The sequence below is a fragment of the Nannospalax galili genome, unplaced genomic scaffold (genome assembly GCF_000622305.1).
Source record: "Nannospalax galili isolate Female #2095 unplaced genomic scaffold, S.galili_v1.0 scaffold31, whole genome shotgun sequence".
NCBI lineage: Eukaryota > Metazoa > Chordata > Mammalia > Rodentia > Spalacidae > Nannospalax > Nannospalax galili.
Genome location: NW_008332149.1, coordinates 3,436,097 through 3,462,490, shown reverse-complemented (window position 1 = coordinate 3,462,490; position 26,394 = coordinate 3,436,097). Strand labels below are relative to the sequence as shown.

At 43.9% G+C, this 26,394-nt stretch overlaps 1 non-coding gene across 1 annotated transcript; it reads right to left on the bottom strand.

Annotated features, from left to right (window-relative positions):
- Window positions 1-20,825: 20,825 nt before the first annotated feature.
- Window positions 20,826-20,928, bottom strand: LOC115069333. Its single transcript, XR_003848605.1, has one exon. It is a non-coding gene; the product is annotated as a U6 spliceosomal RNA (small nuclear RNA).
- Window positions 20,929-26,394: the final 5,466 nt, after the last annotated feature.

The following is a 26,394-nucleotide window of genomic DNA, read 5'->3' as shown; positions in this document are numbered from 1 at the left end:
CTGATGCTCTCCCATGCCACAAAGGGCCAGGAACACAAAAGGTCACAAATAACGCTTTTATTTTTATTACACCAAATTAGAAATAATCTAAATATACAAAAATCATGCTATATCCTCACGTTGAATAAAAAGAATAGACACCAATGAAAACAAACTACTGCTTCATGATCATTGTACATTGCTGGTGGAAATGGACCATGATGAAGTCACCGTGGGAAGCAATTTGTCAGCTCTACCTCCCGAAAAAGTTAAACACAGAACTGCCATTGTATGTAGCAATTGCTCCTAGGTGTACAGCCAATATAATTAAAATAGAGACCCAGCAGATACTGCGCACAAATAGCATCACTCATGATAACAAAATGATATAAAAAACCCAAAGTGCTCACCAACAGGTAAGTGGGATATTGTTGAGCCTTAAAGAAGCATTCAATTCTGGGACTGCAGAGGTAGGGCTTGGGAGTGAAGAGCACTGGCTCCTTTTCCAGAGCCCCAGGTTTGGTCCCCAGCACCCACATGGCAGCTAGCAACTGTCTGTAACTCCAGTTCCAGGGGAACTGACACCCTCTTCTGGTCTCTGCAGGGAATGCATGCATGTGGTGCATTTGCACACATGCAGACAAAACTCTCAAACAGATAAAAAAAAAAGTAAATTAATTACAGACCCACACAAGCTCAGTCAGACAAAAACCATCCTAGAACTGGAGAAATGGGCAGGAGGCCACAACTGTGGCGAGGAACTATTGGCAGCTGATCATTGCTGGCTGAGGAAGAGTTGATCTTCTTTAAGGAAGTGATGCTAGACAGGCTGAACAGGTGCTGTGGATGAACTCACACCAAGGAATATCTTGGTACACAAACTTGACATGGTAGGCCTTAACATATATGACAAGATGCAAGAAGTCCTGTAAGCAGTCTATGGAGGGGGTACAGATAGGGAAGGGGGACTAAATATGATTAACATATAGTGTATGAAACCCATAAAATTCAATAAAATATATTTCAAAAATTAATTAAAGAAAGTAGAGGAATACAATTCTGATATGTGCTTAGATAGACTCAATATGGTATGTCTGCAGCCATCTTGAGTTATAATTACCATGATCACCTCACAGTAAACCTCACTGTTTTTTTTTCTGCATGATTTCCTAGCAAACTACAGAGAGACAAAATCATTAGAGTGGTATGTGGCTTTTTTTGTCCCTATACTAGGGTGTAAGGAATGGAATGTGTCTTAGTTTTTTATGTTGGATTAAGATAAACCATATGTAAACATGCCATATAGTATAAAGTCACTGAACTCTCCATCTGGACTGAACTGTAGGAATCCAACTGGCCTTGCTAATGCCTAGGACCATGCTTCTGCTAGTGAGCCAATATGGCAGTCTGGGCAGTCTTAGATTGGTCCACCTCTCTTTCTAGTCTCATGACTGGAGGAAGTCTCATTTCCTGGGTCTGGTCTTCACACAGTAGGACAGATTGTTCTGGAACAACTGAATGGATGAATTTTAACACATTCTGTTAACTGAAACAAGCCAGGCACAGAAGAGTGTGTTTAAATATGATTCCATTTACATTAGGTATCTGAGCCAGAAAAATCCATGAAGACAGAAAACAGAGATGACCAGGGCTTGGTGTGAGGGGAAGATGAGTGAGAAGTTATTGTTTAAAGAGCATAGAGTGTGTGTTTAGAATGAAAAGAAAGTTCTGGAAATAGGTAGAAGTAATAGTTATATAAAATTGAGAATGTTCTGGAAACCACTGTATTATATACCTCAAATAGTAAAAATGAATATGTATTATGATGTATTATGGTACTATGGATAAAACCCAGAGCATCATGCATGCTAGACAAGTGCTCTACCACTGAGCTAAATTCTCAGCCCCTAAAACGCTAGTATTATATCTATTTTACCACAATGAAAAGGAAAGTAAAATGAAAATAAAAATATAAATGTATGGCTGGGGAGATTGCTCAGTGGTTTAGAGCACTGGCACTAACAACTGACCGTAACTCCAGTTCCAGGGGAATCCGATGCTCTCTTTTGACTATGGACATTGCACAACATGGGTGCAGTCATACACATGCAGGCAATACACTCATATACACAAAATAAAAAAATTGGTAAATAAAATATTAAAAAAGAAGTGTAGATGGTATGAAATAATCTTCAACACATAAATAGGCAAGAGAAGAATTATGTGTGTACACAAATAGATGGCAGATAATAGAAGGTACATGAGTAGAGATGCCCTAGTCGAACATTTTGAAATCATATGCAGATATCTGAAGTTACATGCATTCATATTTTACTGGAAGGCTGTGGGTGGAAAGTCATTGATTGTCTTCACTGATGGGAAGCAGGCAGAGAGGGAATGGCCCTGCCCTCTTTTATTTTAACCCTTTCTCTATCTAGCCTGACATCTTCTCTTCCCTCCCTGTGCAGGCATTGTCCTTATTAAAATAGCACTAAGATAACGTGGGAGGAGAGCTGCTGGTGGATGCTCTTTGCACACAGTCTTACACTGCAGCCGGTCTCCATAGAGTTATCCTGAGACCAGGCGGGATGGCAACAGGCCTAGGTTTCAGGAGCTGCAGTAACTCATGACCCCTGAGGCAGATTGCAGGAAGCAGCTACAGTCCCAACTATGAAAAGCCTGAGAGCTGGGTTGCCTGCTGAGGGAAGATCCAGTCCATTTCTCCCAGTGGGCCAAATTATAGAGTTCTTCTCCTGCACTTCACACAGTCATTTTCATAACAGATGAGAGGGCAGGGCCCATTTGCTGAACTGCTTATAGAGCGGGGTGAGGTGGGCAGAGCAGTTAGGTCTGCACAGTTGTCTGTTGTGTATTTCATGGCTGGCAGCAAACCACTAACATGAAAGGAAGTTGGTTCCAGGAGGAGAGATGCCTCTCCTTGAGCTGTGGAACAAGAAAGCTCTGTGGAGCTCCCTGCAATAGCATCCCTGTGAGGTGCAGTTGTTGCTCATCTCCCCCACGACAGATGTGACATCAGGGCTGGGTCCCAATGTTGCCTTAATCACCTTCTTGGTAGCAAACAAGAACTTCCTTGGGCCTCAGCTGTGTGGTTCAGGGAGTTGTTATAATATATTCCCCTTCCCGGGCTGGTAGGATGGCTCAGGGGGTAAGAGCACTGGCTACTCTCACAGAAGACTCGGGTTTGGTTCCCAGCACCCTCATGGCCGCTAACAACTGTCCATAACGCCAGTTCCAGGGGATCCTACAACTTCTTCTGACCTCCTTGGGCACTGCACAACAGGGTGCACCTCTACACGTGCAGGCAGTACACTCATACACATAAATAATACATAAAATATTACAAAATAATAATATATTCCCCTTCCAACACGGAAGGAAAATATATCACATTTTTTTAGAAGTCCAAGGAACATGGTTATCCCCCATTTGCAATGGCTGTACAGTGAATGTCCCTGGGAGGTTCTGAGCATTTCACACCATCAAGTAGCCCAGCGAGATGAGCAATGTACACTGCTTAAGAAACACAGGGCTGGATGTTACTAAAAAGTTGCTTTTTAAACGTGTGTGTGTGTGTGTGTGTGTGTGTCTGTGTGTCTGTGTGTCTGTGTGTGCGTGTCTGTGTGGGTACACACCTCTGGTTGAGTTTATCGAGGCCAAAGGTCCATGTCAGGTATCTTTCTCTACTGCTCCCCACCTCATCTTTGAGACAGGGTCTCACACTGAACCTAGAGCTCATTGATTGGCTAGACTGGGCCTCCTGAGTTTGCCTCCTGTAGCACGGGGGTTACAGGCACATGCATTGAGCTTTTCTGCTGGTGTTGGGGAGTTAGGAGACTCGGGTCCTTATGCTTGTCCACTTTACCAACTGAGTCATCTCCCCAGTCCCTTAAGAAGGTTCTAATTCATAAAAAGTTTAGCTTCTCTTTGGAGGAAAACTGGTCATTTAAAAGCTTCAAGTGTTACAGAGTGGAGGAGAACCAAGTTTTTCAATATATTTCAAAGCTGAGTTTGACAAGGGGAGGAAGCATTTTATGACACATTACTGTGAACTGAATATGGCTGTCACCTCATGGCTGGGTACCCTGACCTCCAATGGGATGCTACCTGTGGGAAGTGATTAGATTTCAGTGGAGCCTCCATCCTGGGGTCACTGCAAAGCCTTCTCATGCAATGAGGACCATGGGGGTTAAGTGACTTACCCAAGGTCACATATCAGGTAACAACAGGAGCTGGAGGCTCTCAGCCCTGCTAGTCCTACTTTGTACTTGACCCTCTTTAAAGCTTCAACTCCTGGTCTCCAGGACAAAGAGGTGGAGAGTTGCAGTGTCATGTGGCAATTTCCTTGGAGATAGACATCCCATCTTGGAGGGAAGCTCCTTAAGACAGGATGTTCTAAGGGGAGGTGAAACATTCCATCCTGCAAGGAAGCAGGTTAAGCTCAGGAAGTAAACAACTGAGTAGCTTCAGGAAGTCCCTGAAACTGACCAGATTCACTGTCTCCTCCTTCTCCAAGCATAGATAAGCCATAAGTGCTACTGAGAGACACTCTCAAACAAGCAGAGCCAGCTGGAAGAGACAGACCAACCCAATTGCCTATCAAAGACACTCTTTAACCTGTTGAGCGGTCTACAGGTTGTGCATCCAGGTTTCCTGGTTTTGTGAGCTGCTGCCATGCTGGGACCAGCTTTTGGTGATGCAGCTGTCTTTGAGTCATTTCTGCTCCAGTAAGTAACTGTAATAATCTCATTGGTTCACCAAATTGGACTTTGTTGCTGTCCTTACTTGGGCCTGCCTTAGTTCCCCATCTGGAGTATGTAGACATTTGTTCATGTCTCTCCAGGAATAGGGTCACATGCTAAGAGAGCTCGGATTTCAGAGTCAGACTGCCTAGCTGAAGAGCCCAGCTTTACCACCCTCACTTGGCTACAATATTGAGCCATGCCTTAGTTTCTCTACCTACAAAATGGGGTAATAGCTACATTCATCTAAGACCTTCTTAAATGTTTGCTGATACTGGTATGCTTCCTCAGAAGATTCCGGAGAGAGCCAACCCAAATAGTTCCACCAATCCTTTTGTGTGTGTTTGTGCTTTGGAGGGTTTTTCCCAACCAGGTATTGAACTGGATTTAATAGCTCCACCTCTGCCTGGGAAATTGTCTGTATTATTGGTGAAATGATTACTCCCAAGCTATTGTCTCCTTATTACATGTTAGGAAATGACACCATAATGCTCTTGTCCAACACTGATAGAGTTGAAAGGAGGGTTATTATGAGCAGAGAAGTTAGTCATACACAAGCAATACAACTAACCTGGATGGGAAGGAGTCTCTATGGGGAGAAGGAAGGGCATGAATTACAGTTTGGAAGATAAAACTGTAAACAAGATGAGGAATTTACATGTATAAAATTCATCTTTATAGAGAGATATTGAGAAAATGTGATTGGAAATGAAAAGGTGTGTCATATTTATCCTGTTATAATAAGGATTTAGCTAGATGAATAGATGGATAGATGGTAGCTGGATGGATGGATCAGTGGAGGCATAGACAGTTGGATGTATAGGCAGATGGATGGATGAAGAGGTAGGTGATTACAGGTGTATGTGGGTGTATGGGTAGATTCAAATAAAAGGACCACCTGATCTTGGCCACTAATCACACAGAAGTCCTGTCTTCCGGCTGTGCTACTGCCTGGGAGGGTTGATTTTGTATGTCAACTTGAGCGGGGTAAGGGATACCTAGACAGCTGGTAAACCATTTCTGGGTATGTTGATTGGAGTGTGTTGGAAGGAGATCAGCGTTTGAATCAGTAGACCCAGAAAGAATACACCTCACCAATATGGCTAGATATCCAATCTCTCTCTGTCTTCTCCTCCTCCTTCTCTTCTCTCTCTCTCTCTCTCTCTCTCTCTCTCTCTCTCTCTCTCTCCCTCTCCGTCTTTCTCTCTTTCTCAGAATCACTGTGTAGTCTAGGCTGAACTTGAGCACCCAGATTTCCTGCCTCAGCCTCCTGAGTGCTGGGAGTGCAGGCTGTGTCACCATGCCTTCTCTGTTTTGTTTTTGAGCTTGGATGTCCATATTTTTCTGTCTTTGGACACCAGAACTCCCGATTCTTGAGCCTTGGGAATCTGGGATACACAGCATTTGCTCCCCTGATTCTCAGGGCTTTGGTTTCGAGTGGAATTAGGTCCCTATCTTTCCTGATTCATCACCTTAAAAGAGAATTAATACAGTACTGCTTAGCTTCCAAAACTGCACAGTCAATTTTCATAATAAATTTCTTCTCTATGTTTTTATAGGCATCACATGTAGTAGTTAGTTGTCAAAATTTCTGTACATCTATAAAATTCATCTTTATAGAGAGAGATTGAGAAAAATGTGATTGGAAATGAAAAAGTATGTCATATATATCCTGTTATAATAAGGATTTTAGCATAAAACCTATTTCAAAAAGTAAGAATTTTTGTGTGAAATCATGTTTTTACAACAACGAAAACCTAACATCAATCAAACTTGTTAGTGGGACATTCTAACATACTATATTCCATTCCCCTCTGCAAAAAGACTCCACAAAATTGTTGGCACACAGAGGCATCAATATAGAAAACTAATATAATACAAAGTTATGCTGTCTAATAATGTTATTTTTCAGATTTAATGATGTTTGTGGTACATGTTGAGTTTTAAGATCTGTTGTGTGTTAGGATCTGTATTCTCACTGTAAGCAAATACTCAATTTTTGTTTGTTGTTTTTGTTGTTTCTTTGAGACAGGTCTCACTCTGTAGCTTAGGCTGGCCTCAAACCCCTGGCAATCTTCCTGTCTCAGTCTCCTGAGTTGTTGGAATTATAGGCATGAGCCTATAATCTTTGTGTGTGTGTGTGTGTGTGTGTGTGTGTGTGTGTGTGTCTTTATGAGACTGGGTCTTCCTTTAGCCCCAGCTGGCCTGGAACTTGCTATGTAGACCAGACTGGCCTCAGTCTCACAGAGATCTACCTGCCTCTGCCTCCCAAGTGCTGGGATTAAAGAGGTATGCCACCAATACTCACCTATAATTATTTTTAAGTTTAATTTTATGGTTGTGCATTTGTAAACCTGTATCTAAAGAGGGTACCCAAAAGTATGATTTATTTTTGCTAAGCTGGTTTCCTCTGATGTTTTAGTGTCACTTAGCTCCCTAGTGTCCCTTTCTGCTCTTTGCACCTGCCCCTGTTCCAGCTCGGATTCATCCAGGCCACCTATGGTGACAACAAGCTCCTGAAGGTGGCTGGGAAGGAAGTTTGTGTGATTAAATTACAGAGACACACATGATTCAATTAAGGATCTTGAGATATGGAGATTACACTCAATTTTTTGGATGGTCCAGAGTAATCACAAAGATCCCTAAGGAAGGGAACAACAAATAATATTTGCATCCACGAAGAGGGAAATAAAGAGAAGAGAAGATGACACATTGTTGGAGTTGCAGACAGAGGATGGGGCCATGAGTCATGGAGTACAATGAATCTTTCGGTAGAGGCCAAGCCCCGGACTCCTCCCTAGGGTCTCGGGAAGGACCAAGTCTTCACCGCATGAGGCTGGTCTCTTATGTTTCCAACTCTGACTTTTGCCCTCCAGAAACATAGGAGAATAAACTGTTGTTCTTTAAAGCCACAAAATCTGTGGTAATTTGTTACAGCAGCAACAAGAATCTGGTGCCCCTCCATGAGCATGTTCTGAGCTACTTTTCCTCAGAAGTCACTACAATCTGCTGAGTAATGTCATGTCTGTTTGCTTGTTCCTTCCTTGTGATGTCTTGTTAGAATTTAGCCCCATGAGGGTAGTATCTCTGGGTGGGTGACTGCTTACCGCAACTAGCTGAATGCATGGTGAAGTCTCTTCTCCCTTGTCGTGGAGACATATGCTGCCCTTTACCAGCATGTTACAGCCCCTCTCTGGCTGTACTTCCATTTGAGTTTTCTCCCCAGGATTAGTGTGTTTGTTTTGAGCTGGCTGTGCCCAACTGTGACAGTTAATCTCAATGGCTAACCTGATGAGATCTAGAATCACCCAGGAGATAGGCTCTGGGCATGCCTGTGGGGAATTGTATTGATGGGGTCAACTGAGGTGGGAAGACTGGCCTATGGTGGTGGCACCACTCTCTAGTATGAGACCCTGGACTTGTGCAAGGAAGAGAAAGTAACTGTGCACCCGCATTTGTCACTCTCCCCATCTTGACTAAGAACGCGAATGACCTTAGCCTTAGTCTCCTACCACAATGAATACCCCATGATGGACTGTACCTTGAACTGTGAGCCCAAAGAAACCCATTCTCCCTTAATTTGCTTTTGTCAGAGTGTTTTATCACAGCAACAGGAAAAGTAACTAAGACACTCACCATGTAGTCTTCACATTGGGCTCTTGGTACTGGTTCAGACCTTTTGCCTGCCAGGACCCATTGGGATATCCTCAATAATGAGAGGATTATAACTATGTTCTCCTTAGTAGGAAGACAGAGATCACAGTAGAGTCAGGCTTTAGAGGGGGTCTGGTAGTCATCAGGGGTCCATCACCAATCTCAAGGCTATGTTTTTACATTTTTCCTTGTGATGACCCCTCATTGCCCCTCATTGCCCCTCTGCCCTCTCCCTGTCCCCATTCTGGCTTAAACAACCAAGGAAACAGTGAGTTCTGCCTGTGTTTGCCACTTCTGTGAGTTTCTTACCTCAGGGACTATCATGGAAGAGGGGTCAGAAAGACTGTAAGAGCCAGGGAGGATGTGCACAGCCATGTGGAAACAAAGTCCTACAAGCTCCTGGGACCCTGCTCATGATTCTGTGACAATGGTGTCAGTTGTCACTTTCACATGCTCATAGCATCTGTTCGTGGGGTGGTGGCCAATTCAGGGTTCCTGCCACCTTCTCTCAACCACTCCCTGTCTCCCAGATAGGAATGAGTTCTGATCTCACATCCATCAGGACTGGTTTTTTATCTTGCTGACAATGAGGGAAACTTGGGTTTTGTAGGTTTGCAAGGTAAGCAGCTCTCATCCAATCAGCACATCCATCACAGAGGCTGAGACGTGAAAGCTCACCTTGGGAGTCAAAGCACATCAAGTCATTTCCTCAACCAAGGAGAAATCACCATGAGCAACCACCACAGGATTGGTGAAATTAGCATTTTCAAACAATTGGATGCATTCTTTCATCTTTTATGCAGTTATAGACTTTAATGGAGTAAACAGAGGAGGAAAAATGTTAGTAAAATATGAAAAAGAGAAATTAGGCTGACTGCTAACCCTTTAGCAGAATTCAACACAGATGCCTCCGAGGTATTTCTAAGCAGCTTTATAGAAAATAGCTAAATAATTAATTCACTTTATGTAGCCTCGTGAGGCAGCAAACACCAAGTCTCTTTAAAATGTATAACATTTGTGAGTTTTTCAGGAAAGTTATAAGAAGAAGGGCTTTTTGGATTGCAATGTTCAGGTTCTAGGAAACATTTGGAGTGAAAATTAGTGGGGTTTGTGGGTGATTCCTGGTGATGGGAGACAGGTTAGATAGAGGAAGAGGTTGCTGGTTTCGTGCCCTCAACCCCTTTTCTTGGGAGAAACACTTCTCTGTTTCATTGTCTTGTATTGACATTTTAGACTATGAACCTGAAAATTTGGCCTAGAAGCCTAAGACCTTCAGTGGGGAGCAGGAAACATCATCAAAGGAATATTGGGAAGAGCCTAAATCATCAAGTTAGAGAAGTTATACATTCATCAGCAACTGTGTCTGATCACATGCCGTGTCCCCAGTACAGAGGTGGGGTGCTGGGGCAACAGGGTAGTCAGCAAGTCAGACTGGCTCCCAATCATTAAGGACCTGCATTTCTAACAGCACAACACCAGGGTATTGCATATGCTGAGAAATGCCCAGAAAACAAACTGGGCTGCCATGGAGATCACCAGAGGGGACCTCCCATTGCATTTAAGACAAAGCCTGGACATAAGCTAGGCAGACATGGAGTAGGTATGTTTCCAGTGAAGGGAAGAGCTCTGTGCCTTCCAGGAGCTGGGGAGGGAAGCTGGTATGGACAGTTAGAATGGTCAAGGAGGACACTATGTTGTGGAAGTGGACCTTTCCTTCTTAGGTTCAGTGGGTATGGACCCAGAAATTAATGGGAAAAAGACAGATGAGCACAATAAAATATGTATCTGATTAATATTTTATGTGTTGGGGGAGAAGAAATCAAACTCAAGAAAGCAGATCTAGAAGCTGAAATCCCATGTTAACAAAGGAAAAGGGGTTTGGGGCTCAAGGGGCAATAGACTGGGAAACTGGCTATATACTGTGTGTGGGAAGTTAGCAGGAAAAGGGTTATTTTAGTAGGACTTGTCTGTGTTGACTCATCTCAGTGTTGACTATCTTTGGCGATAAGAGTTGCTCTCTTGTTCCTAGGATGGTAGGGTGTCCCTTCACGAAAAGAAATGTATGCCCTGCTTTTAGGTAAAACAGAGAAGAGAGCTGTTCCTGTTGACTCTCAAGTGAATTCTTCTTAAAATAACCCTTTTGCCAAGTGGCATAACTAACCGGATCCCCATCAAGAGGCACTTGATGTGAGGGACCAGAAGGTAGAGGCTGTTCTATGGGGGCCCATGAAGAGGACACTTTAAGCAGACGTCATTGAACTGCATACCCAAACCCAGACTCTTAAAACAGAGTAACTTGATGTCTTATGGGCAGTAGAATGGTGGGATGTTTCCCTTTCTCAAATTTAAAAATCCACAAATAAATATTACCTAAAATGCTTTCCTATGGGCCCAGAATGCTTACTGAATTGAAGTTGGCCACCACCTTATTTTGGGTTTTCTTTCTCCCTCCTAGACAACTATGCAGTGTATGAGTTGGGTACAGAAACCTGCTAGGCATGTCACCAAGTTGGACACTTGAGAGGACCAGGTCATGCAGACAGAGGTGACACCAGTTGGGTGAGACATTTTTGTATGGCTGTTACTTAAATTCAGCCAAAGATGAGTCACCTTTCATGTATATTTGGAAAGCAAATAAAAACCCCGGACCACTCAGGGCCCCTTAGGAGAGAGAGGGGGCATTCCAACAGCAGTTTCCTCTTTTTAAAAATTTTATTTATTTTTTAAAAAACTTTTTATGTGTACGAGTATATTGCTTGTATATGTACAAGAGCAGTCAGTGCTCTTAACCACTGAGCTATCTCTCCAGCCCCAGCAGTTTCCTCTTAACTAAATCACTGGTACTGCCGTGGAATGTGGCCACATACTACCTATGGGTATGCTGGGTTTCTTTTCCCTTGAGTTGTGAGAATGGGAGCTGATGAGCACATTTATTTTACTTCCTCTAGAGAGTCAGAAGTCTGCAGACAGGAACAGGAAAGGACCTTTCCCTCACATCAGCCAGAGACATATTGAGCCTGTGCTCTGATTCTTGTATTTCAGCTGCATCTCTGGTGTCACCAAAATAGGTCACCTGAGGAGTGCCCCTCTTCTCCCACTAACTCTCATCCACACTGCGCACTGTCACTTAAGTAAATGTCATTTCCAGCTGCTGTGGTGTCTCACCTCTGTGATACCAGCATGTGGGAGGCTGAGGCAGGAAAATTGCTGTGAATTCTAGGCCTGTATCTGCATAATGAATTTGAGGCCAGTCTGGGTTACATGGTGAATTCCAGGCGAGCCTGGGATACTGAGTGAGACCATGGCTCAAAAACAAAACAAACAAAACAAGCAAAACAAACAAGAAGCAAAGCAAACAAAAAGAAAGTCTCAGCTGTCACTCTCCTGGCGCTGGAATTAGACTGGCGCTCTCTACCAGGTGATGACATGGAGGTCCACATTTCCTTAGAGTTCTGTGAATAATTATTTAATGTTTGCCTACACTCTGGACTCTAAGTTCCATTCATTCATTTTTATATTCATTAATTCACTTACTCAAAAGACTGACAAATTGAGTCCTGGGTTGGGCAAGATGCTTGTAAACATCCTTTGTTCAAAATCTGGCTTCATTTCTTGTTAATCATTTGATCATGTCATATGCCATCTCTGTCCCTATTAGAATGTTCCTTGTACGCTTGTAGGTGGTTTAGTGGGAAGGTGTACATACACCCCCAGAGGGATGGTAACGTATAGCCAGTGCTAAGTACATTCTATCTATTGTGCCTTATGTGCCAAGCATTGGGGCAGGTCCTGGGAATCCAGGAGGGAGGGAGGAGAACAAAGAGCTGCAAAACTAAATAAATAAGAATAACTTCACATCAGCTATAAAGGAAAGTAATCCAGAGCGCAGAGAGGGGGCAGATCCTAAAGAAAGTACCGGCAGGGAGCTGGAGAGATGCTTCAGCGGTTAAGAACACTGGCTGTTCTTGCAGAAGACCTTGGTTCGATTCCCAGCACCCACATGGCAGCTAACAACTGTCCATAACTCCAGCTCCAGGGGATCTGATAGGTTCTTCTGTCCTCTGCCGGCATTGCATGACATGGGTGCACTTACCTACATGCAGGCAATACACACATACACATAAAACAAAAATAATAATAATAATAATAAATAAAATGTTAAAAAAAAAGGAGAAAGTACCAGCAGGAAGGCTTCTTTGTTAAGAAGTCTTGTGAGTCTAGACTGGGAGGGCAGGGTGGACATAAACTGTGAAAAGTTGGGAGAAGAATGTTTTCTGCAGGGAAATGAACAAGACAGTTGGTGTTTTGATTCCACATTATGGTGGGTCAGAAAAACCAACCTTCAGAATCACTTTGTTTCCTAGGCAATTGTATGGGTCAATTAAATATAATTTCCAATGTCTATCTGTAAGAGAAGCCAATTTAGAAATGGAAATTTCTTTCATTTAATCTAGTCAGAATAATATTGTTGAACTAATTGCACACTGGGACAAAGGCTGGGAAAACACAGTTTGGGATTTTTACGAAGCCTGAACTGCTGGGGTGAAGATCAAGGTCTTCATTTCCTGTTGATGTTTAACAAATTTCACGGCTTCCAAAGAAATTGCACTCTTCTCCGGGAAGGGGCAGGGACTGACATGTCTGCCTGTGCTTCCTCATGAAATTGGTAACACCAGGGTGATCTTGCTCATAAGACCTTCCAAATGTGAAGGGTAATGTTGCCATGGCAACTGATGTAAACAGACAGCTCAGCTACCAGAGTGAGCACCTAGCTGCCTGGAACACTTCTCTCCAGGGCTGGCGCTGCATCTCTGCAGCCATTGCCTTACTGGAGTTTTGCCAGCTCAGGTCTTTGTTCCAACCCTATAGGTCAGATCTCAAGTTCCTGTCATGTAACGTCCAGGCACACACAGTCCATCCATGCATCCTTGAAATAGCTGTTTATCAGCAACATCTTAGACCTTGCTAATGGTGCAAGAAACTGGCATGGTGGTAGAATTGGGTCTCTAGGTGGACAGCTGAAAATATTATTTCTAAACCCACGGGAGCCTGAAAAGCCAGAATGGGAATGAGGCTCATGTTTTCTCCTGCTCTGGAGTCATACTCTAGACACCTCTATTTTGTTAAAGACAGCAGAGAGTAGGGAAGAAGGAGGATGAGCAGTTATCCATTTCACAGATGTTCCCTAAACCCCTCACTCTGTGCCAGATCCTGTTCTGGTTTCAGGGGTTCAGATACTAGGGCTAGTAGTCTGTGGTTAGTACCATGCTAAGTGCATGCTTGTGAGAAGGGTGTTTTTAAAACTTGCTCCAAAGTGTATTGATGGAGGGAAAGGAAGTATATCTTCTTTGGTGTCTTGAACACAGTAGGTTCTTAACACACACTGTCAATGTCAGTAATGAGGGTAGAGGCAGCAATAGATGTCAAGGGGTGAGGTCACTGGACCCTCAGTGAATCATGTTTCCCTCTGTGAATCTGCTTTATTTTAAGAGTGGGAATAGTCCTATCTCATTTACAGTTATGGGGCTTAAGGTGGTAATGTCCATGAAAGAACCAGGGAGTGTCCAGCACAGAGGAGATCTTTGGAAGAAGACCCTGGAGCAGGTCACAGGAGGAAGGATGGAGCCATGACAGGCTGAGATCATGGAGGCTTTGGAATATGCTGCCCATTTTGAACTTTCCTAAAAGCAACAAGGATTCTCAGTTGGAGTAAGTGAAAGAGGCAGCCTGGGTGTGGTGGTTTGAATGAGAATGGCCCCCATAGGCATCAGGCATTCAGACATTTTTGTCCCCAGTTTGTGGCTCTGTTTTGGGAGGTCTTAGAAGGTGTGGCTGTCCTGGAGGAAGCACTTCACTGGGGGCAGGCTTAGATAGTTCTTAGGTCTTGCGGGATCTCCAGTTGCTCTTTGTTTCCTGTGCTTGCTTGAAGATGGAGGTCTTAGAAGGTGTGGCTGTCCTGGAGGAAGCACTTCACTGGGGGCAGCCTTAGATAGTTCTTAGGTCTTGCGGGATCTCCAGTTTCTCTTTGTTTCCTGTGCTTGCTTGAAGATATGAGCCTCTGCTTCCTGCTCCTACTCCAGCCACCTCCTGCCACCATACCTCCCCACCTCGATGGACTCCAATTCCCCTGGCACCATAAGCTCCAATAAACTCTTCCTTTTATCAGTTCCCTTGGTTACAGTGTTTTAGCACAGCAACAGAAAAGTAACTAATACACTGGGCTTTGCCTTTCTGGGAGCACCCTCTGACTGCAGTGCGGAGCTGGGAAGGGCAGCGGGAAGACTTTGGCTGTTACACTGATGAGTCACAACCTGTGTGGAGAGAATGGCTAGGAAGGAGGGCAGCATGTACACTCAGATGCTTCTCAGGAGGCATGCTCATTGTTTATGGAGATGAAGGAGCTCTTCCAATGCAGAGGAGTCCAGAGACGCCCTGATTTCTGTCTTGAGAATGATGTCTCCACTCAAAGTATTGGAGAACATAAAGGGGAAGGAACTTATGAACAAGATGCAGAGTTTAGCTTTGGATGTGGAGGTGAGGGGGTCTGTGGCCAACCTAAGTGGATGCCCCATGCAGCCAAGTCTGAGAAAGAGTGCTTCTCCTCAGAATCTGGGGCCTGGCTTGAGTTTTAGTCACTGTAACTCCTCATCATTCATGACTCACAGATACTAACAGGGCACCCCTATAGCCCAGACAACTTAGTAAGTAAATAAAGTAAATAAGTAAATAAATAGGATGGCACTATAGCTCAGTGACAGATCACTTACCTAGCATTCATGAGGCCTTAGGTTCAATCCATAGTCACACACACACACACACACACACACACACACACACACACACACCATGTTTTACAGGGCCTGGTGTGTGTGGTGGGTGGTATGGGTGACAGATGAAGGGCCCTGGGCAAGAAGTCATAGTCCCCTGGAGCTTCGGATTCAGCACCTGAGGACGGAGCTTTGCTTACAGACAAGATGCTTTGTCCACAGGGGCAACGGAAGGCTGCACTGGGGCATTGCTGTGGGGAAACACCTCTCTGGAGACTTGGGAAAGTTTCTGCTCTATTCTGATGTCCCTTGTGGTACCCAGGGGGATGGCATTTTCTTACTTCCCAGCAGTTCTCTTAAAATCAGGGGTCTTGGTCTGGAGAAAAGGCTAGGCCTCACTCACACATTCTTGACCCCCCCATATTTCTCAAATCCCCCAAGAATGACTCCTCAGGACTTGGCTGGGGGTGGGGGAGGGGCCCGGGGTGAGGCTTTAGTTGCACTGCATGCTGTGGCCACTAGAGGGCCCACAGCTCACAGACTTCATGTCTAATAATATCCATCTTCTATGTTCACACTTGACACAGTTGTGTTGAATGGGGCTGGGTCCAGTAATGCTCAAAGTTGCTATTTAATTATTCACTATCGTTAGACAATTATAAGCACTTCCACAATAGTTAAACATTAATTTTGTAAATGTTTAAGTGTGTTGCCCAAGCAGAGCTATTCAAATGCAGACGATTCAATCAAATTATGGAGTTCATGATTTTTGCTGGAGGCTTTGCCTTTGAAGTTAAATTTCTCCATTTAAAGTTTCTCTCTGTTGCCACCATCAGTCAGCTGCTGGGCTCGTGTCCTGGCCCCACAGCATGCTGGTTTCTGCCTTCGCGCCATTTGCCAGATTCTTGAACCGCCCAGTACGTACTGTTCAGTGAGACAGTTAGACCCTTCAAGGTCAAACTGGAAATAAGGAAGATGGGCCCACTATGGCAGAGGACCTACAGGAGCTTGCTAACATGGCTCACTGAAAAGGAGAGTTCACATGGCTGCCTTTAGGTCAACACAGTGTGGGCAAGGCAATCTGGATGGGAGACCAGCCTTTGCTCAGATGGAAAACAAATTCCACCATCACAATGATTCCTATGGATAGGAAGTCAGCAGGTAGGTGTAACTTCCCTCCTGTGGAGCACACTTTCCCACCACCCCTCCTCTGAGGTCTCTCACTAAGAGAACATGTGCTCATGGTGACATCAGGCTGCTGTCCCTGGAGGTATTCGATTGTCCTTTTTGGCCATGGTTCACAGGTGATGGGTGCGTCACATTTTTACACGGCTGTTGACAATGCTTTATCCCACAATGAAGTAGACTTTGAGCACAGACATCTTTGAAGCTAGAATATTTATTTACTTGAATGTATTTCTGTATGTGTGTGTATAGGGGGCGCCTGGAGGTATTCGATTGTCCTTTTTGGCCATGGTTCACAGGTGATGGGTGCATCACTTGTAATAAGGACCTTGTCACCAGAATAGTATGGGTGACAAGGTTCTCATGAGAAAGACATTTTTACACGGCTGTTGACAATGCCTTATCCCACAATGAAGTAGACTTTGAGCACAGACATCTTTGAAGCTAGAGTATATATTTACTTGAATGTATTTCTGTATGTGTGTGTATGGGGGGCATCCACACATGTGTATGAGCATGTGTATATGAGAAGCATGTAGAAATCAGGATTCAGCCTTTGGTGTTGTTCCTCTGGAGCTACTCACTTCATTTTTTGAGACTGAGTCTCTCACTGGGGCCTTGGGCGCACTGGTTCAGTTAGGTTGGCCATAGTGAGTCACAGGGATGTGCCTGTCTCTATTGCTTCAGCACCAGAATTACAAGCCTGTGCTACTGTGTCTGGCTTTTTACTTGGGTTCTGGGGATTAAACTCAGGTCCACATGCTTGTATAAAAATCACTTTACTGATGAGGTGTCTACTCAGCTCATAGATGAATGCGTTTCTTTGTTGGACACTTAACCAGCTGTTTCTATTCTCTGTGCTGGCTTGTTTATGCTTATGGTCTTGGTCAGCCTGGCAAAAAGGGGCACCTTTACTTAGGTCAGCCCTGCCAGCTGACCAAGGCTTTGGATGTTATGGGTGAATCCCACACTGTATGAATCTTGGTGGCTTCAAGGATTCTTCTTAAGGGTCTAGCAGCTAAATGGGGTCTAGTGGTATGATTTGAATAGGAAATGTTTCTCATAACCTTGTGTGTTGGGAGCTTGGTTGCCAGATGGACTTTTGGCAAGTGGGAGTCTGAGGGCTCTGACCTAATCAATGGATTATTCTCTGGATTGGTGTGTCATGTGATACAATTATTGGGAGAACTGAAAAGTAGGTGATGGGGCCCGGCTGGAGGAAGTAGGCCACTGAGCATGTCTTTGGAGGTTTACCTTGCCCTGGCTCCTTCCTGTAATTCTCTCTGCTCTCTGTCCATCATGAAGTGAACAGCTCTCCTCCACTACCTGTTCCCACAGCCACAGAGCCAGACAACGATGGACTAAACCCTCTGAAACTGTGAGCCAATAAAAAAACCTTCTTTGAGCTGTTTGCTCAGGTGTTTCGGTTGCAGCTACACAAAAATAAGGGACACAGCAGACTCAGCCAATCTGATGCCCCTTGTGGGAGCTTGGCACAGTCCTGAAAGGACACTGAGAGGTGACGCCAAGTCTGGCCTCAGAGTTAAGAACAGGGACAGTTATGTGTCCAGAGAGCCTATCCTGCTCACATTTCTCCTTGGATGCAACCACAGTGACGTTTCTATTGCTTGGACTTTATGTGTTTTTGGAGTCTGGTTCTTTACCTGTTTGATTTTATTTTCTAAATAATTTTTACAAAATTAATCCAAGGAATTGCTTATCTCTTTAAAATAACTAGATTTAGATTCCATTCTTCACAGTTTAGACTCTGGATGTAACTACAGAAATGGAGCTCATCTTCCTCAATTCTTAGTTCTTTCTTCCTCCTGTGCTTATGATCTCTTCCTCTACTCCTGCCTGGAGCCCCAGGGCTGACCATCTAAAGTCAGTCATCTTTTGAACCTGCAACCACAACATTTTCTCAGTATGTAATGGCCTCCCTGTGCTCTTCCTCAATAGCTGTTTGTCCTCTGGGCCTCTGACCTACTGTCTTCCTAGAAGCATGAGTCTGGTGTAACAAGATATGCCCACAGGTGCAACAATGGCACAAATGTTATGGGGGTAACCAGCTCCTTTCTGATTGGATTCAAGATGCACTGCACAGGAGGAAATGCATGCCTGGTATGGTAAATATGGCCAAGAACCCACAGTTGGGGAGCATATAGGCCCCAGAAGTGAACCTACCATTATTCTTTTGCTAAATGAACATAGTATCAAACTGCCCTCTAAATTTGTATCTCTTTACCCATAAATTAGTGCAGCTTCCAGACCTCATCCTAGAAGTTCCCTTGTGCAACTGGTGGAAGTTAATGGAGAAACTCACAAGTGGTCAAAATGCAGAGAATAAATGTCAGTGGAGTGCTCAGCCATAGACGGGACACCTGTATCACAACTCTCCCAATAGAATCAGGGACCATCTCAGAAGAGGGGGTTGACAAGGTTGTAAGAGGGGGAGGTCAGAGAGGACTTGAGTAAGAACAGTGTCTTCTGAACATGACAGGACCACTGAACTTAAGAACTCACAGCAGCTCTGGTCCCTGCACAGGAACAAGCCAGTCAATAGGCATGGATCAGAGAGGGGATCATAAGCCCCTACTCATAGCTGAGGAGTTATTAACGTTGATGGCTTTTGGAGAAGGGGGAGTCAGCTGTCTTTAAGGCTGTGTTCCCTGATACACTGACCATACTCCAGTAGACGGCCCCACATCCATGAGTATATGGGCAGCACAAATTGGAATAGAGGACTATTAAAAAAAAGAGAACACAAAGTTGGGAGAGTTAGGGGAGTGGGGGGTTAGATGTTTGAGAAGTTAGGAGACAAATGGGGGTGAACATGATCAAAATACACTGTACAGAGGTATGAAATTATCAGAAATACATATTTTTTCACAAAATTTTTAAAATTCATTTTCATTTCATGTGTATGAGTGTTTTTCTTGCATGTATGTATGTATAATATGGTCAGATCCCTGGAACTGGAGCAATGGATGGTTGTCAGTCATCTTGTGGGAGCCGGGAACTGAACCTGGGTCCTCTGCAAGAGCAGCAGTGCTCTTAACTACTGAGCCATATCTCCAGCCCATAAAAATATATTTTACAAAGAAAAAGCATGAATCTTAGGAAGGTGAATTTTCAGATCAGGGTACCCAGCTCAGTTCCATGTTTTGCCATTGATTTCTATGTGAACTTGGACTCAATTCTTCATTTGTAATAGGATTAAATTGATTGAGATATATGAGGCACCTCTCTGGGTTGGTGCTTAACTCATAGTGAGGACTCAGTGCCAATATGTATTTTATTAGTGCCCAGGCAATTCGTTGTGAGCATTGATTGAGGGTAATGTATGTGATATGCTCAGAGTAGTGCCTGGTGCATAGTAGGTACTCAGTTGTGGTAAATTGACATCCTCTACCTAATGTCTGCTCTCATCCTTCAGACGTGCTCCAGTCCAAGTCGCCTCTGTTCAGCATCTTGACCTCATTTGCTGTCAGTTGACCTGGTCTGAGGAAATAAGTGAGCAGAAGAACAGAGAGATGTTAAGTTGGGCTAGAGATTCAGATGAGGTAGAAAGGGATCCTGACCATCGACCAAGACTCCTCAGGCTGGTGGCATTTCTCTCTGGACAGCCCTGTGGGTGCAGCTTAATGAACGAAAAGAATAGGCAGATCCATATGGAACTGCCAGGTAGGAACAGACCCAAGTCCTCAGTGAGTGCCACTGGATTTCTGGGTTTTGTGTTTGTTTCATTGATTATTTTATACCTCCTTTTGCTTCATCTCTCTCCTTTTGTGATGCAGATTAAAGTGGAAAGTTCCAGTTTTGTAGGACAGTAAAGGAAGGATGTATGTCCAGGGCCATGAGAGCAGTGTACGTGAAGAAGGCCATGGTGGTATAGAAGGTGAGTGTCCTGAGAAAGAGGGCAGAGAGGGCAGCAGGCCTGAGTCTCCCTAGGCACGGTCCCACCCTCCGCCTTTACCCTGGCCCTGTCTAACTTCCTCTCTTTGCCACATAAGGACTCTGCCCTGCTTAGACTCTTCTGATCTTCCCTTGGTTAGAGAAGAATCTGTCTGAAAAGACCCTCCCTACATTCCAGGGATCTTACAGTGAGGGCTGTAGAGGTTCTAACAATAGGCTACTGAGGTCAGTATGTGGGCCGGCAACCACATACCGAAGAAGATGGATTCTGCCTACAACCCTGGCCTGGATGGATATCCACCAAGTTTCTGAGTTAGAATCCTTTTTTCTCTCTTAACTTTCCCAATTGTCTATGACTGATAGACAATCAAAAGCCAGTTAAATATTTATTAAATAGTTTTAAATAGTTTTTATCAAATTTTATGGCACCAATAATGGTGATAGTGACAAGACCAGCAACAGGTGTATCGAGCACTGGTCGCATTCCGTGTACTGTTACTATTTTGCATAAATGGCTTCATTTAATTCCAACAATGACCTCAGGTTATTATTATTATTATTATTTTAAAATATAGACTGCTTCACAAATTTCATGTCATCCTTGTGCAGGGGCCATGCTAGTCTCTGTATTGTTCCAATTTCAGTATACATGCTGCCGAAGCTAGCACCCCTGGTCTTATAATGCAGACAAACGCAGTTTTACGGAGGTTATACAGCTCGCCTAAAGTCAGATAGACAGTGAACCATAAAGTCAATATTTTTGTCTGTTTTTAATTTAATTTTTGAAAGTTTCATGTAATATATTGTGATCATATTTATCCCCCTCCACCTCCATACCCTCAATAGCCAGATTTCATGCACTATGCCACATATGTGAAGGCCTATCAAGCTATGTCTGTGTCCCCAAATGTTCCTAAGTGTGAGTCTGCCACGCCTGCGCCGCACGAAGCTGATCTCTGAGCGGAGGACGTCAGGATTGAAAAGACAATCACGCTTTTAGTGTAGCAGAAGAAGCCTTTATTTCTTAGCCCCAGGTTGCTTTTATACCCTAGCCCAGAAGGCAGCTGACCCAACGGGGGCTGGGGAGCCGTCGCATGACCGCAGGGTCAGTGCCAGGTCATGGTGCTCTCAGGACCTGATACCTCTGAAAATGAGCTGGTAAACAATTCTGAGACTGAGGAACCACGAGGCCCAAAAGGTCACTGCGGGGGAGGTACAGATGGAGGCCAGGACAGCATGTCCCAACATGAGTCCATCCACTGAAGCCTAGTTGATGTATTTAGCATCACTCCTTTAAAGGAAATCAACTCTCCCTCTATGAGTAGTCATCAGTTGCCAGTAGTTCCTCAGCTAAGGTTGGGGCTCCTTGTCCATTCACCCAGTTCTATGCTGGGTTTTTGTTTGGTTTGAGTTTGCCTGGGTCTTGTGCATGCTGTCACCATTGCTGTAAGTTCGTATAATCAGCTTCCCAGCCACTTGGAAAACTCTCATCCTTCAGACGCGCTCCAGTCCAAGTCGCCTCCGTGCAGCATCTTGTCCTCACTTGCTATCAGTTAACTTGGTCTAAGGAAATAAATGAGCAGAACAGGGAGATGTTAAGTGGGGTTAGAGATTCAGATGAGATAGAAAAGGTGTTGCCTATCCTTGGGGGTAAGATGAGTTTCTTATAAACAGGAAAGAGATGGATTTTGTTTCTTAATCCATTCACCAAGTCTGTGTTTTTTGACTGGGGAGTTAAGACAATTGATATTTAAAATTATTATTGAAAGATGTGTATTGGTTACTGTCATTTTATTTTCTGTTTGTGTTCTTGTCCTAGTTTATGTTTCCATAATTAATTCTACCATCATTTATTTTCTTTCTGTAGCCTCGGGTACAGTCATTCCTTTCTTCAATCCTTTTGTATTGCTTTGAGCATTCTCGATGGACTGGTTTTGTGGACATGAGTTCTTTTTTTCTTTTCTTTTTTGAAGCAGTGTCTCCCTGTAGCCCCAGCTGTCCTGGAACTCACTGTGTAGACCAGGCTGGCCTTGAACTCACAGAGATCCGCCTGCCTCTGCCTCCCAAGTGCTGGGACTACAGGCGTGCGTCACCACACCTGACTTGACATGAGTTCTTTTACCCTATTTGTGTCATGGAAGATTTTTTTCTTCCCTCTTCAACTATGATAGTTTCGCTGGGTAAAGAATTCTGATTTGGCATCTATAATCTTTTAGGATCTGGAATACTTTGCTCTAAGCCCTTCTGGCCTTTTTAGTTTGTATTGAAAAGTCAGCTGTAATTCTGATGGGTTTTCCTTTATATGTAATTTGCTGTCTGTCTCTTACAGCTTTCACTACCCTCTCTTTTTCTGACACTTAATGTTTTTACTATGATATGCCGTGGAGAGCTTCTGTTCTGGTACTGTCTACTTAGTTTTCTGTGTGCTGCTTGTGTCTGTGTGGGTATGTGTTTCCTTAATTTAGAGAAGTTTTCTTCTGTAATCCTGTTGAAGTTTTGGCCAATGCCATTGACCAGAGATTCTTTTCTTTACACTATGCCTCTGACGCACATATTTGGTCTTCCATGGTGTCCTACATTTCCTGCATATTCCATTCCTGTGTTAAAATTTTTTTTCATAATATTTTCTTGAGAAGTCTGATTCTTCAAGTTTATCACTCAGTCTTGGTATCCTGTCTTCTATTTGCTTCATTTTGCTGGTGGGATTCTTTTCCTGTTGTTTCAAATAGGTTTACTGAGTTTTTCAGTTCCATCTTCATTTCAGTTTGAGCTCTCTTCCACATTTCTGTCTCTTTCATGAATTCACTTTTCAAATCCTGGATTGTCTTCCATTTACCATATATTTGTTTACCTTGAGCCTCAGCCCGGAGTTTATCCCTAACTGTTTTGAGTTCGAGTTGTTTGTGTGTCCTTTAAAGTCATTGAGGTCTTTGGTCATGTTTATGATTGTCCTTTCAAATGCTGTGTCTTGGAATTCCTCTGGTTAGTTCTCATTGTAGAACGCTACTATAGGGCTGGTGGGTTTCGGTGGGGACATTTTATCTTGGTTTTTCATATTATTTGTGTTTTTGCATAGTGAGCTGGGCATATGGATGTCTTTTACTGGTTGCATATATGATATTAAATTCTAGCCTGCTTTTGTTGATTGAAGTTTGGTTCTGTTTTTATTGTTGATGTTTATTGGTTGCTTTCTGATCAGTAAATTAATTGTTCTTGTTTCAGATTTTCACTTTTAAAAAATATTTTATTTTTATTTTATGTGTATGCGTGTATTGTCTGCATGTAGGTATGTGCACCCGTGTCATGCAATGCCCACGGAGAACAGAAGAGGCTGTCGGATCCCCTGCAACTGGAGGTATGGACAGTTGTTAGCTGCCATGTGGGTGCTGGAATTCGAATCCAGGTCTTCTTCAAGAACAACTAGTGTTCTTAACTGCTGAGCCATCTCCAGCCCCTCAGGCTCCCACTCTTGATTTTTCATTTGGAGGGACCAGATGGTTTCAGGCTGGTGAATCAAGAGGTCTGCAGCAGGGTGAGGGGCCTCGGCCCAGTTCGGATGGTGGGGATCATGTGGGTAGGTTCTGACTAGCTAAGCAGAGAAGGTATGAGACCTGGAGCAGCAGGGGTGGGGCTGGTCTCAAAGCAGGGGGGGATGGTGACCCAGTGGGTGGTGGGTAGGATCCTGGTAACTCACCCTACTTGTCTGGCACTCTCAAACAGCTGCAGCAGGAAGAGGTCTAGGCTTGAGTTGCACCCAGACAATCTAAAGCCAATAGTTGATTCCAGATATCTTGAAAATCTTCCTCTAGAGGTGGAGAGATGGCGTAGCAGTTAAGAGTATTGGTTGCTCTTGCAGACGACCCAGGTTTGGTTCACAGCACCCAAATGACAGCTAACAACTTTCCATAACTCAAGTTCTAGGGGACTCGACACCTTCTTCTGGTCTCCATAGGCATTGCAGGACATGGGTGTAGTTATATACATCAGGCAGAATACTTATACACATAAAATATACAGAATAAAATAAAAATGTAGCTCAAGACAAAGAGTAGATATAATTTTTTTGTGGTATATTAGATTTGGTTACCTTTTCAAAACCAGCTTTCTCAAAATTGGAGGACTTGTAATCTCACAGTTTGCTGGGCCCCATGCCAGCTTCTGCTTCTGTGGGTGGAAGGTGGCTGAGTGAATTTGCATTTCTTAACGAGTTCTCAGGTGACAAGCTCTTGCTGTTCCAGAGCCCACATGGTGAGAACCACTGTCCTAGACATATATTAAGTGATGATTGTGTATTGACTGGAAACATTCAACCATAGGAACTTGGCTAATTTAGATTCGACTTAGAGGGATTGTCTGATCACATGGTCAGGGCTAAGATGCCAACTTGCGCAAACAAAAAATACTGTCTTTTCAGCAAACCAGCAGCATGCTGGATGATGAGGGTGAGGTTGAAGTAGGAGAAAGCAAATGACCTCTGACACTCGATACAAAACAATAAATCACCAACACATTGCTTCCCTCAGAGATGCTTGGAATTACCAGTTGTGACATTAAATAACACTGGCCCACCAGGCAGGAAAGTTGTTCATTTTACAGTTCTCTCTCCATTTCAATAATATCAGAAGCTTTGTGCTGTTTCTTTTCATACCCGTAAAAACTGCTGCTGAATTCCCCCAGACCCTCAGGATGGGAGGGCCGCTGCAACCAGAATGTAAGAGATGGTTGCTTTTGACTCATGTGTTTTATTTTGCCATTAACTTATTTATCTCCTGCATAGACAGCTTGGTGCAAATGATGTGGCTTGTATTCTCTGTGCCATTTCCAGCTCTGCAGCCGTGGCTGATGTCCTGAGCCTCTTGGGGTTTCTGTTGCTTCATTTTTAAGTGAGGATAAAAATAGTCTTTTTGGACTTGAAGTTTGGAAGGTGGGTGTGGGGCAGATCTGGGAGGAGTTGGAAAAGGGGAGTAGAGGTGAATATGATCAAAATATGTTATATGCATATTTGAAATTCTCAAAGAGTAAAAAATGTATTTTTGAAAAATAATCTCATCAATGTTGTTATAAGATTAAAAGAATTAGTATTTACTGATCCCTTAGATGATTATCTAGAACGTAGAAAGTGCTATATAAGTACTTAAAGTAGATATGGGTGTAAATAGCTCACCAAAGTATGGAAAAGAATTGTCTGAAAGCAACCAAAATGCAAGGAGGATGTAATGCTGCCCCAAAGATGCCCTTGTCCCCCCATTCCATTCAGATATCGCAAACTCTGAAGATTCAGCCCAGAGTCCCTGACTCAGGTTTCCCTTGGCCACTCTTTCCTCCTCCTCCTCCTCCTCCTCCTCCTCCTTCTTCTTCTTCCCCCCCCTCCTCCTCCTTCTTTTTGTTTTTTTTAGACAAAGTCTCCCTGTAGCCCTTTGGCTTTGGAAATGGCTATGTAGACCAAGCTGGCTTCAATTTCATAGAGATCTGCCTGCCACTGCCTCCCAAGTACTGGGATTCAAGGTATGTGTCACCACACCCAGTTCCCTTGGCCACTTTTCAAGCTAGCCATCAGCAGTGTTTTGTTTGGTTTTTAAACAGGGTCTCATGTAGACTAGGCTGGCCTCACATTTTCTATATAAGTGAGGAATTTAATATAACCCCAAATTTCTGTCTCTCCTGCCTTCACCTCCCAAGTGCTGGGATTATAGCCTCGTACCGCCACACCTGGTTTTATTTGTGCAGTGGCCAAGGATCAAACCTAGGGCTTTGTACATGCTGGGTCAAGCATTCCACCAACTGAGCTACGTCTCCAGCCATGTGGTTAAAGATAGCACTCAAATCGAGTTCCATTTTTCCAGTCTGGTCCAACCACATTGGTGCAGCCCAGGACAGTGGTTCTGGTTGGGCAGAAGCTCTGGGCAGGCAGCCAGAATGGAGGCAGGCAGGGGAGCTGACTGGCAGGGCAGTCAAGGCCCCACAACCAGGCTGGCCATTCCCTTCTTGTCTCCACTCATTGAGCATCCTCAAACAGTGCTCTTCTGTCATCCTAAGATCATCAATGGGCAGGGACTGACTAAGGATCTGGGAAATGGAGGTGTTGCAGTCATAAGGACAATGGATGAGGCACGTAGGTGGGTGTGAGGGAGCTG